Here is a 13,507-nt window from a genome sequence, read left to right as displayed (position 1 = left end):
GCCCCCAGCCACTGACAAATGTAGTCATATGGGATTATAGAATTAAAATAGGTTGACAGATTTTAAAACAAGTGTTTTGTAGTGATTTCAGCACATTTTCACCTTCACTCCTACCTCAGCCACTGGCACATGGCGCACTTCTCATTTGATCTCAGATTTGAGATCAGCCTAATCTTAGTCCTTTGAGTAGACTGGAGGAAATTGAGATTCCCTGCACTGTTTCCATTTTTGATTTGTCACATAGCTTTATTTTTCCACAGGACGTGGCGATTGGAGTTCTGAAAGGTAATAGGAAGAATAATATCAAGCAGTGCAGAGGCATAGAGGGAAAGACTCAGTGCTTTTGCAGAGGGGGTTAAAAAGTTGTTAAAATTCATAGAACGAGAAAGGAATCAACTGCAGAATACATTATACAGCATCAACGGCTCGGAGGACGGGAAAGGTCAGGCTGCTTGTCTGGCATACCGTCTAGCAGTCAATGGGACTGGTGGGACCACATTGTACAAGAAAATTGGGGTTTAAAGCTGCAAAATGGCAAGCTCCACATCCTTACGCACAATCTGTGATTGCATGTCTGCATCAGTGTCCACATATAAATATCTTTATACGAATGTGCATGTGTGGGCATGTACAAGCAAGCGAGCCCATCCACTGTAGCCACTGACCCATTTCTTCTTTCAGAATTACCAGCCACACAACACCCCAGCTCCTCTCCACTTCACTGCTCGACCTTTGATAGAGAAAGACTTAGAGATCATGTACCCTGCACACAGGGAGCTTGTCTCCAACCTAATCTGTTCTGAGGCTGAGAATGATACCATCCAGAGCTTAGAGAAGTTCAATACAGACATGTTTTCTCAGCAGAGGATGTGTTACGGCAAGATCGCAAGTTAGCAAAGTTGTTTAATCACGGATTGATAGGAACAATAGTTTCCCAGGAGACCAGACTAGCATGCATTTAGCACTCAGACGTGCAACCTCCCAAACGTCATTCTTTGTCATTCTGTTTGCTTATGGCCCTACTGTGTCTTAAATCTACACAGATCACTCACACCTACACACATAGAAACACATATGGAAACACACACATTCCCCTCTATCACCCTCTAACCCCCAAGCTCCAAACATACAACTCTTTTCTTCCTCATTGTTCAAAGTTATGGCAATGAGAGATTAAATTCACACAGAAATCCCACCCAGCCCACTTCTCCCTCCTTCCCAAGGATTCAGTATTTCAACACGGGCTGGGTGTATATATGAGCGAGCGCCACACCCTGCAGCTGTGCACCTGGAACTGCTCCCATTCCAGCATGGCAGTGAACCCACACACCTGTTCACACCTGAGGCCTGTGCCTCTGGACTGCCACCTCCAGTTCCTTTGTTTCATCCATCAGCTCTGACACTGACAAAACCAACACAAGCTCAGAGAGCAGGCAGTAAAAACAAAACAGAAAGAAAAAGTTCTAGGACTATCCATGTTTCATAAGAATCATGTCAGGTATGTTGTTGCTGAATATTGTACGAAGCTAAGGATGTCTGGTTTGATTCGACGATGGGACTGTTTTTCACATCTCGCCCAGCCAGTCCAGCCAGCACCTGTGAATACCTTTCACAGAGAAAACATCGCACAGTGTTGTGTGATATGTTGCAGCTGCGTGTTCCTGATCACATCAGAGATTTGTATTTATGCCTGTGTGCTGTTGGCTATTTTAATAAAGGGGCTTTGAAGAAAAGACATGAGGACAGGTCCGCTGAGAGGGAGCTGAAGTCAAAGCCCTTGGTGCTATATCGGCTTCAAAGAAGAAAACCACATTTGAACATTTTCCAGCATCATATTTTCTCTAGTTGTGCGAGCGCTGATTGCTGTCCCTGAAATCATATTTTATTGGCTCTAAAATAGACTATGAAGTAATTATTAGATAAATAAAATTCTAATATGTGTATCCATAATGTCACTTGGACTGGCAGCAGCATTTTTATTTCCAAACTTCAACAATCAGATTAATACATTTTCACATAAACCCCTGAATAGCGTAGCTTTATTCTTAATCTTGGGAATTTACATCTGTGGCAACACCTTCACTTATTTAGCTTTTCTTTGAGGTTTTGATGATATTTCAGGAGGTTCCTCAGGTGTTATCACATGGTCAGAAGCTTAGAAACAAAATATTTTACTATTTTACTTATATTTTACTTTTGTGACTAAATGAACAATAGTCATCCTCAAAGTTGGAAATGAACACAAAAGATTCCTGGTCATACCTCAATAATAGTTGAACAAATAAAAACATATTTGCTTATTTGCTGTACCATGACCGAGGAGGTGTGGTTTGATTATGTTTGATTGACCGTGGTATCTCCCTGCCAACATAAACAAACAATCCAACAGCTGTCATCACATTATGATTACGTCATTACATTGTTCAACACCTGACTTTTTCCAACACAGACTCTTCAAATCAGAGAGTGTACTACTCCGAAAAACAACAATTCCTCATTGACTGTTTGCAAGCAATAAAAAAATGTGTGAATGAATCTACTAAAGTGATCTTTTTCACAATAATCACAAAAGTTAAAAAAATAAGGGTAATTTTATTTGTGTTTGCTGTGAACCCTTTGACCACCTGTCGGTGCCTCACACTGTGTCACTCTGCAAAAACAGCACAAACAGTCTTTACTAACGACTTCACTACTCCAAACAAATCTGGGAGGTCTGAGCGTGCGCATTTGCTCCAAAGCTCTCCCTCATGCATGCTGACAGGTATTGTATCAGACCATCTGTTGTGCTCTCTCACTGGTGTTTTACCTCAACAAACTGGATGGATATAACACGGGGGATCATTTGCATCTATGAAGGATGACCAGCAGCATACACAAACACCACAGAGAAAACAGTGGATTAGAGGAACAATACAGCAATACATACTACTGATGCCATCAACCTGTAACGTTCAGCTATTTGTTTCTTTCAGCTAGAATGACTTTCAACAAATCCCAGTAAAGGAAGATACATTTTTTAGTTAGATGAATCTCTAACTAAAGTCCCTAAATAACATTTGCACTAAAAAATATTGGCTGTTGCTGTGAGAAACAGCACCCCTGTTAGTCTTTTCCCCCCACAGTCAATGTTATATCTCACAACATTCATCCTCTACCGCTTAATCCCTGAACAGGGTCACAGAGCCAATCCCGGCCGGCAATCGGGCGAAGGCAGGGTACACCCTGGACAGGTCGCCAATCCATCGCAGGGCTAACACATAGACGAACAACCACACAAACACACATGCACTCCTATGGGCAATTTAGAGACACCAATCAACCTAAGCTGCATGTCTTTGGACTGCGGGAGGAAGCCGGAGTACCCGGAGAGAACCCACGCAAGCACGGGGAGAACATGCAAACTCCACACAGAAAGGTCCCAGGTGGGGCCCGAACCCGGAGCCTTCTTGCTGTGAGGCAATGGTGCTAAACACTGCGCCACCGTGCTGCTATCTCACAACAGTGTATTCGTTTTCATGAAGTTAGCGGAGGGTGTGTTTGGTTCAGGTGAGCCAGGCCACCTTTGTTTATTATGGGAAGCTTTGAATTTTATAGAGTTACATCTAATCTAAAGTGTTACTGATCTTCCTCTATTAAACTCTGTTATAGTTACTTATAATACTTCTTGACATAACTTTAAATTGACTTTGTTTGTTGTTCATCATGTGAAAAGGTTAAAAAAAAAGGTCCTAAGAACTGAAGGTACACCATCGATATCTGTTTTTAGTTATTCTTTCATTTTAAAGGACATACTGGTTTGATTATCATCTTGATCCAAGTCGAAAGAATTTTAAGTTTAGAGAATAAAGCACTGTGTCTGAGAAAACAATGATGGCAACGGCACTGGAATGTCTTAACAATGAGTGTTGTTGTCAGTTGGAATGTCAGCCATGCATCTCTGCTGGGAACGGATGTATCCTTCCAGTTTGGCATGAGTTCCATAGAGGTACCTCCAAAAGGAGGCCACCTTTTTTCTCTTCAGCCTCTAAGGATAATAAAATTTCCCTCTCCTGACAATTTCTATCCAACCAGTGCTTGGTGCGAGCCAGGGCTGTCACTGGTGGGAGTCCAATTAGAGGTCTGAGACCGCCCAAAGGGCTTATTTTCTGCTCTGTGTTTTGAGAAGTCAGTTGCCAAGCACTGCCATGTGCACTGAAATCATTACCAACCTTCTGGCACGTCACTCTCAGACTCTAAATTCTTTAATTCTCTGCAGTTGTCTGCAAATTGATTAGTTGGTCATCCATAACTAACACAGGCTTTTCTATCTGAACAAGCATCCAGTGTGCTCACAGCTAGCCCTCTTTTACTATTCATCTTGCTGTTACATAAAAACTTGAGCTCTTCTGATCTAACTGGAGATACATTATTTCTATTAAGCCATCATGAGGTGGAAGAGGTAGCGAATTTGTTTACTTAAGTTAGAGTAGCAATACCACAGTGTACAAATAATCTATTCGAAGTAAAAGTCCTGGATTCTAAATGTTACTTAAGCAAAAGTACAAAGGTATTAGCATCAAAATATACTTAAAGTACCAAAGGTAAAAGTAGTAATTACATAGGATGGCACATTGTGCATTTGATCTATATCATATTATTTGATTATAATTAAGAAAGTCACTTTCAGCTTTTCCCGTTTTAGGGGTCGCCACAGCGAACCTCAAAACTGTACTTAAGTACAGTACTTGAGTAAATGTACTTTCCACTTCTGGTTACCTCTAAATCAGTCTTTGAAAACCTTTATCTGTTTTACCTTCATTTTCTTGAATTGAACACAAAAAGTTGTCCAGATGCATTTACAACTTGAAATATTTCAACTGTCACGTAATGTAGTCAATTTTGAAACAGGAAAGCTAATAATGATAATTAGAATGGTGGCAATGGAAACAACAGATAAACAATGTCAGTGAGTGTAGTCAAATACAAATAGTTGCATCAGTAAGTCGGTGACTAGCAGTGAGCAGAAAACAGCTGCACTGCTCAAAATAGACCAAAACCACTTGTGGTCTCCTGCAACAAGTGTTCATAGCGCAGGACCACCCACATAGTCACACATTCTGACAAAATCACACTGGTTTTTATTGCTCCAGCAGAAAATATTACCTACCTGAAGCTTGTGTGGTTTCAGATGGTAAAAGATACATATATGAGTCTCTGCAACCTGCCATTGCTTACTGATTTGAAGACTTTAGTTTCTGAGGGCGGTATTTATGAACAGCATAGTCAGTGCTAAACTGCAAATGTTGTATTTCACAGCAACATCACAGCTACTTGTAACATTAAGTTGTCTTTGTGATAGAACCAGACATGCCTGGAGCACTGCTGGGCACCAAGAGAAGCAAATCATTTTCCTGGATTTTTTAATTGCTATTTCATATAAAAGTGATCATAAAAAAATAGTTCCCATCCCGGTTCAAAGAGAAAGAAGGCTGGTCATAAATTTGTTTTCCTGGTGGCAGAAATCAAGTTAAAGTCTTGCCAAACCCAATGATTCCACTCTGAAATACCATTTACCATCTACTGAAAACAGCAATATGCATAAAAGGATTTGTTTTTAATAGGAACTTTAGTTACATCAGTGTTATTTCCTGTAGGCTTACTTGCTTATGTGTGGCAGGTGGATTATGAAATGTGTTATAGACTTAACCTGTGGAACTGATTGAAGTCTCACTCACCTGTGAGGGGTACACTGGGGTGAAAATGAGTATGCTCCTGTCTGTCTGTAAGATTACCATCTGTGCTATTAATCAGGTCTGACTCCACCTCATGGACTTCCTGGTGGAGTTTGGACTGCCACAGCCTGAAACATGTAGAGGATAGGTGTTATTAAATAGAGTGTGATCAATCGACAACATTAAAAGGGTCTGTAGTTAAAAATGCTCATTAACCAATACATAGAATGCTTATATCAATTACAGTTTGTGTTAAAATCCCACCTCTTTGGTCACTGCTCATAATTTTATTGTCTTATGCAGCTGCACAGTGTTGGTGCAGGACACTCATGATGTCATGAAGACACTGGTGATAATGGTGGTGAAGATGGTGATAGATAGTCCCCCTTTGTAACATTTATAAGAAGCACATAAACATTTAATGTATAACACACTGCCATTGTAGTTAGTAGCTATATAAGATATTTAAGTGTTTATTAATATACAGCATATACTTAAAGGATGAGGCCAGTCATTTTCTATATTAATGGTATTTTCAATACTCGCCATACAGAGACTACAACCAACAACAAATTACCTCTACTCATGGATAATGTCTGTCAGCTGTCAGTCCTGGATTAGTTCATCATTAGCAAACCCCGGGCCCAGCAGTGAGGAGCTAGCTTAATGTAAACAAAGCAGAGAGCTTGTGCAAGATCTTGCACACATGTGCAGTTGACTCTGACTTGTACTAATGTCAGAAAATTATGGCCGCTCTGAGCCTTTTGGGGAACATCGTCAGGTCTGGGGTTTAGAGCTGTAATTTGGCCTGAAAAGTTAGGCCCGACAGGGCCCGAGCCCGACAAGTACATTTTTGATTGACAGCCCGAACCCGTTTACAGCCCGACATTATTCAAATGTGCGCACGGCGCACGCACACAGCATCACTCAACATGCCTTCTCAGCGAGGAATTCCGTGTCGTTTTGCTGTCGTATTTTAAGAAAACGTTACATTTCTTGCATTTTACATAACCCACTGGGTCATTGTTCTCGTTATGCACATGTTCAAAATGTTGCCACACCTCAGACTTAGCTGCTGCTGGTGTAACCAAAAAATATACGCCAGATGCAAACCTTTGTTTCACCTCATCCATCTTCGTTCTTCGCAATGCAGCTTTCTCGCGCTAATTGAAACGCATCACGTGACCACTCATCTAACGCCCGAGCCCGGCCTGAGTAAAAATGATAGAAATTAAGCCCGATGGGTACCCGACGGTCGGGTCGGGTTCGGGCTAAGAATTACAGCTCTACTGGGGTTTCCTAATGAAAAAACATGTCACCCAGTGCAACGGTGTGTTTTTGAAAAACACCAGTCTATCACACAGTCAAATAAGACTGTCCAGATATTAACCGTGAGCAGAGGCATTTCTTTGTCGGTGTTGTATGGAGATTTCTGAAAATACTATTAATCAAATTAAGTCTAATTTAAGTCTAACAGATTTTCCTTCTAACCAATAATTAGTATAAAGATGTGTAAATTATTGTAGAACTGCACTATAAAAACACATAAATATGTGTAATAATAGCATTTAACAGATTAACAATGTGGAGGTCCTCTAAGTGCAAATGTACCATATGGCCTTAGCAACAAAACCACATAGTCTGAGAGGAGGGGGATGGAAGAAAAGCCCTGACCTTTGGCCATCTACAAAGCATTCCCCAAACTATGGACCCATTGAACTGAAGTTCTTCAGAGGTTTTATATAAAGAGCATCTCTAATGTGAGCACCATTCACAGCTGACCCTAAACACTAATATCACCCAGGAAACTAACGCTCGGTGCAGCTGCCAATGAGATGTCGTTTCTCTCAACTGCACTATGAGCCTGGTGCATTCACTCCTTGTTGTTTAGGTGCTTTGTTCATATGTAAAACATGTGCTCTGTATTTTCTCTCTTTGTCTCACACATAAACACACACACTTGAAACCCAAATGTCATGTGTCCATCAGCACAGTTTGTAAAACCAGTTGGCATTCTTGGCTTCACTCCGCTGAGGATATCTGTCTCCGACGCAACATCTGTTTAACAGTCCTGTCAGTTGGAACGGTGGCTAATCTCTAATTCCTCCAAATGTGGCACGAGTCATGCATAATGCTAGCTTCATGTTGGGGAATATAAGAAAATAAATGCACATCCAAGCAGCTCTGCCAGGATATAGATTAATCGCCCCTGGGTCTTACTTATGCATTTGCTTGATACTCTCTGAATTTTTCAGTATCAGCGTAGCAGTCTAGCAGTCCAAAATATAAACAGTGACACTCATATTTAATTCAGTTACATCAGATGTCGCAGAAATGCAGCTAGAAATGCTCAACACATTTAAAACTCTTATCTGCTCATTGTGTTTGCTTAGCCTATACATGTCGCCTAACTAGTTGGATTTAGTTGGTGTTTATATGATGCTTATCAGGTGTGACGGCTCTTTGCCACCACGATCTTCATGCTTCACAATGTTTTCAGTGTAATCTACTTCGCCAATCTACCCAACAAAGAGGATGAAAGGGAAAATATCAGCAAAATAAATGAGAACACAGATGATGTGTCATCCATGCCTCTCATGAATGGATTGATTAAGATATAGCAACAGCACTTTCGCACTTTAAGGACTGTTATTCCTTTGCTCCACTGGGAAGGCAGAGGAGGGCTTGGTGTAAACAACTTGAGAGGGCCTCCACTCTCTTTCTGTGCAGGTAAGTAGCAGCAGCAGTGCTCGCTCCATGATGCAGCTCTGCATCGAGCGCCCCCCACATGCAGCTATCTTTTCACGGGGGTTGGAGGGTCACTATTTTCCCACCAGGGAGGCGCTTTTTTTTAGCTCATACACGATGGATGCATTATGGCCTCTGAATGAGAATCGTAGCTTTCAATGTGCATTCCATTGGGTTTCTCTTCTTGCAGAGAGTCAGTGAATAAAAATCAGCATCTCTATTGTTGTACCCGGTACTTTTTACCATACTGACTCTGAGAGACGAGACAGTCCAAGTAACTACAAAACAGTGCTGATTTATTCCATGAACACAGACAAAAATTAACATTACACGCTCAGGTATCTTGCACTCCCAAAGAGCAGCTGGTCATAGCAGTAGTCAAAACATGAAGCAAATCAATGTGTGTGTGTCTATTGATTAAGTGGTGTGTAACTAAAAACATTCTCGCGACCTCTAGTACATGTCATGATATTAAACATAAGAACATATTATGGCTAAGGCTACAGTTATACACGTCATAATAATAATATTAAACACCCTGTCTGCTGACAGTCATCAACTCTTCTCTCTAGTCTCCTTGACCAGATGTACCCTGTAGAAACTCATAAGTATGACTAAGCATTTAACAGTCTAACTAGACATCCTATCTCCACTAAACATTTCTAATACATAAAGTATCTATCCAATTTCTATCTGACTAAAAATACCTAACACTATAAAACGCTCTTTTTGGCACAGAGTCCCCACTCCCAGCTCTCGCCTCCTAACTCCAACTACCCCCAGCACTCCCTTCCCCCATTGCTATTCTGTGAAGTTAAGAATCCATAGGAGGTTTATTTGAGATGCAAGCACAAGTGTGAGAACACTGGGCTTGGGGTAAAAGAAAATCCTTTCCTTTGGCCTGAATAGGGGCATTTCAAAAACCGGACATTTTTTCAGGAACTCCTTCAGCAACAGGCTTCGTCCTCTGTCAGCTGAACAAAACATTGCTGCCATTCAAGAAAAACAAAGCTTCGTTATTGGCTAATTTGATTGAGTGTTACTGTCGTATAAAAATTTGCCTCATTAGAAGTTCCCCCTTCCCCCGTTGTTTCTGTACTGTCATATTAAGATAATAATTGTAACAACCTTCTATTAAACATGTTAGATGCCTGACAGTGTTGGAGGGCACAGATCAGAAGCTTTATCCACAGCTGAGGCTCTGCTTAGCTACTGGTGCTCAGAAATGAAAAGAAAAGTCAGTCACACAGAGATACCCAGCCGCTTCATTCAACTCTGCTCCCACTTACACTTTTGACAAAACATCAAAGTCGGTCACTGTCAGAGTTAAATCATCAAAAAAGGGGCACAGCAGAGAATAAAATGCAGAAGTCCCTTTAAACTCTATGTCAAACTGGCTTTCATGAAGACCGGTTCAAGTGTCACGGACATGAATAATGCATTGCCTCCAGGGGTTATTGGGTTAATTTGTTGCTTTAATTTTAAGACCTAATCATTTATAGGATGTGTGTTGTATAGAACATATTTTATCACATGAAAATCCCGTACAACCTTATTTACTGTGCATGCATACTTTCTGCTAGTGGAGTCTATATATTTCTCTCTCTCTCTTAAAAAGAAAAGCACACTCCACCTCATCAGAAAGAAAACAAGTATATTCTGCAGACATCGTATTTTCAGTGGGGAATTAGCACTATAAAATGGATAAAGGATGATAGATGATAGTTTTTCAGGCACTGCTAGTGTAGCTTGATGAAGTCATTCCAGTAACACTGTTGTTAAAAAACACCCATACTAGCTGACAGTACGAGAGTGGCTCAGAATACAAACTGTAACTTGTCTTGGTTGTTGCCAGATCCTTTGGCCTTTTTCCTCCTGGTGCCTTTTGCTCCTTTTCATTCTGCACCCAAATTTAAAGACTTGTAATGATGCTGTTCAGCCTTTTTCAGTGGCAAGGAGGCTTTCACTAAGACTGTAATAACCCACAGACTTTACATATTGATGTTGCTAATTCTGAGAGTGACTAATGCAGCTATTTTAATACACCACAAAATAGTTTCATTGTCTTTAATTTAAGAAATATTTTGACAAATGAACTTCACAAACCTTTATTGTGCTCCCTGCCCCAAAAGTAGATGATTCTGAAGCTGATCTACCAAAAGACGTGCTTGTGTTTACATTCAAATGAGCCTCTAATGCCTGGATAGACTGGATCAATGTGTTGTATCTGATGTCATCTCACTGTGCTGAATATTATGACTTTCTGGGAAGAAGAGTCTCCAGAGACAAATTTGACTTAAACCCAATTGTGGAGGGGCCTTCACACATTTGTGTTTCATTTAGTCTGCTGTGGCTGATTTGTATCTGTTCAAATGGAGCTTCAGCACTTTGGAGCAAGGTCATGTAAACTCTGAAAGGAAAGTGCAGGAAATCACTGTGTTCTTTCTCTGACCAAAAATTAAGGAAATCTACTACTATTTTATCAATTAATCCTCTATAAAATGTCAGAAAATAGCACAAAATAAAGCCCAGTATGTTAATAGTCCAAAATCCAAAGTTTACTTTCATGTATGATGCAGAAAAGCTTCGAAACATCCTCGTTTGACAAGGAGCCAGAAAATATTTGAAATTGTTATCTTAAAAAATGACAAAAACAGTGATTCATTTAAAATGGTTGCTGGTTAATTTAAGCTGATTAATTGGTTAATTGACTAATTGTTGCAGCTGTAATATTATATATGGCAAAGAACATCATCAGATCTGCACATTTGAGATACTGGATGTTTGGCATTTTAGTTTAACAAATGACTTAAACAATGAACAAATTGTGATTTTGTTTCAGCTCTAAAAACATCTCACACTGCTGCACTGCTGTTCACTGAGAACACATTGTAGGGTGTAACCCCCAAACACAGTACATCTAATATTCCACAATATTTCTTTACACTTTACATTCTCACTGTTATCGGCTTGTTGAAAAAACACTCAACTATTGGAATAAACGGCTTTTGGGGAGGTCTGTTATTTTAATCAGCAGTGACTGTGAGCGTGACAGCTGTGATGGCAGTAGGCGAGCCAATCACAGGTGCTGTGAGGGGCACAGGGTGCAATGTGAAGGAGTGTTTGACAAAGAGGCCATGTGCAGAAATAAGATGACAGGTGGTTGCCCTGATCCAACTCCAGCCTGCCAAAATGAGTTTGCCTCTGGGTGCTCCAGAGAAACATGACAGTGTTAATGAAAATGGCAGCGTTTAAATGTATTTTGTTCTACAACAGCACATCCCAAGGTTAGGACAGTAAAAAAGATACCTCACATGGAAATTCATGAATGGTATGAATGGAAGGTATTTTTACCAAGTGACTGTGTGGGCTCATTTAACTTATCAAAGCAAATATTTGGAGCTTTTCTTCACACGGCTTTTTGTCTCCAACATTTAAGTCTCCCACTGACTCCTAACTGAGCCTCTTAAGATCTTAATACAGTTTTCTGAATATGTCAAATCATGTTAGCTGTACGGTGAAAATGGTAAAGCTGACTGGATGCACACATTACATTCACTTTGATGTTTGTAGATTAAATACTGTAGATCTGACTGTTTTTAAAAATAAAACATAAACGCAGATGTGGCTCAGAAGCTGCTCGCTCAGAGTTTCACTACAACTTGATGTTCTCTGTATGTTGCTGGGTCTCAGTGGGAGCTGCCCTAAATACCTGATAGCTACTAGGAAATACAAGCAGATGCCTCCAGGTGTAACAATACAAGACTGACACACATGCAAGCACAGAAACATGCAAAGAAAAATATCTTTTTTTGCAGGTGCCTGCATTTGACTCTCAGCTGTCTTGTGTTAAATTGCACTCTATCTTTCACACTTGCATAGAACCATCGACCAAGTACTTGAGCCCGTACAGACATTTAAACATTCCATTTCCATTACAACTAAAAGTATTACATTCAAAGACCAAGACAAGTCAATTACCAAAAATAAATAAATTAAATTTGATTGTATGTACCAGTGTAATGTTTTAAAATCTTTCTATGCCACTGGGTGATGTGGACTAGTGGTTTCCAACCTGACATTTAACATTTAACAATATATTTTTTAATGTAAAATCTTAATCTGAAAAGTAACTATAGCTGTCATATAAATGCAGTGGTGTAAGAAGTATAACATTCCTCTATGAAATGTGTTTAAGCAGGTGTATAAAGTAGGACAAACGATGTGGTATTTGTCTTGTGGGCATATATTTAGGTGTAGATGCGAATTTGTTCTCATCCCTGCCGGCATTATTCCTCCACATCATTGTAGATGTTCTCAGTGTCAGCTAAGTTTCCACAGTGTTGCTGCTGTGCAAGGAGCCCTGCATGCTGAGGCCTGTTTCTTAAGCTGGCCGATCTGACACATACAAAGGTGCTGCTCATCCAGGCTTTGTGTCAAGGATTAGGAGAGCAGATAGGCCGCAGCCACAAAGAAACACATTCGAAATTGGTGCTTCCGTTTTCTCGCATACCGTCACATTTGAGAGGGCTGCTAAATTCGTGGGACACTGGATTGTCCTCACGTGGACATAGTCAAAGTAACAGCATCAGCTGATGATGTCAGAGAGTCTACAAATTGAATTCTAACTACAGTACAGGAAAGTAGCAGGGAAACGGTGAGGGGGGAAAAAATTAAACCGATAATCTGGAGTGTTATTAGCAAACAAAGTAGACTGTGGGAAAATGATTTAACTAGCCTGACAAGTTAAAGGTTTTTTCACTGAGCTCACAGCTGTGCACAAAGGGCGCCCAGTTGCTTCTATCTGGTTTTTGACCAAAGAACAGCATGAACCATCAAGTCCAATCAGTGGTGAACACTTATACTACAGCCCAGAACACTGGACTGAGAGCAGCGAGAAAGGATTAATGGCCTGTGAAGCGTGTTGAGGTAGTTAGAAATGGGTCTGACTGTTACAGTAAACCCTCTCTGTCCAGGATCCAATCATCTTTTGGAACTGAATGGTGTTTGAATTTTGCTCTTTGCTTTCTGAAAGCTTTTGTTTGCTC

The 13,507-nt window shown here is 40.4% G+C and overlaps 1 long non-coding RNA gene across 3 annotated transcripts in view; it reads right to left on the bottom strand.

Moving 5' to 3' along the window:
• Nucleotides 1–6,989, bottom strand: part of LOC109967130 (uncharacterized) — a 34,739-nt gene extending 27,750 nt beyond the window's left edge. For 2 of the 3 annotated variants that reach the window (XR_002275891.1, XR_002275886.1), the window contains exons 1-3: nt 6,825–6,989; nt 5,976–6,097; nt 5,715–5,839 (exon numbers count right to left, since the gene is read on the bottom strand). This is a non-coding gene — a long non-coding RNA (uncharacterized LOC109967130). Of the gene's footprint in view, nt 1–5,714; nt 5,840–5,975; nt 6,098–6,288; nt 6,647–6,824 lie in introns of those variants that run through there. The other variant, XR_002275887.1, reaches the window with a different exon arrangement.
• Between the last annotated feature and the right edge of the window lie 6,518 nt (nt 6,990–13,507).

Source organism: Monopterus albus, unplaced genomic scaffold, assembly GCF_001952655.1.
Source record: "Monopterus albus unplaced genomic scaffold, M_albus_1.0 scaffold5.1, whole genome shotgun sequence".
NCBI lineage: Eukaryota > Metazoa > Chordata > Actinopteri > Synbranchiformes > Synbranchidae > Monopterus > Monopterus albus.
Note: the sequence above shows the minus strand (reverse complement) of the source record. Positions and strands in the feature narration are given on the sequence as shown.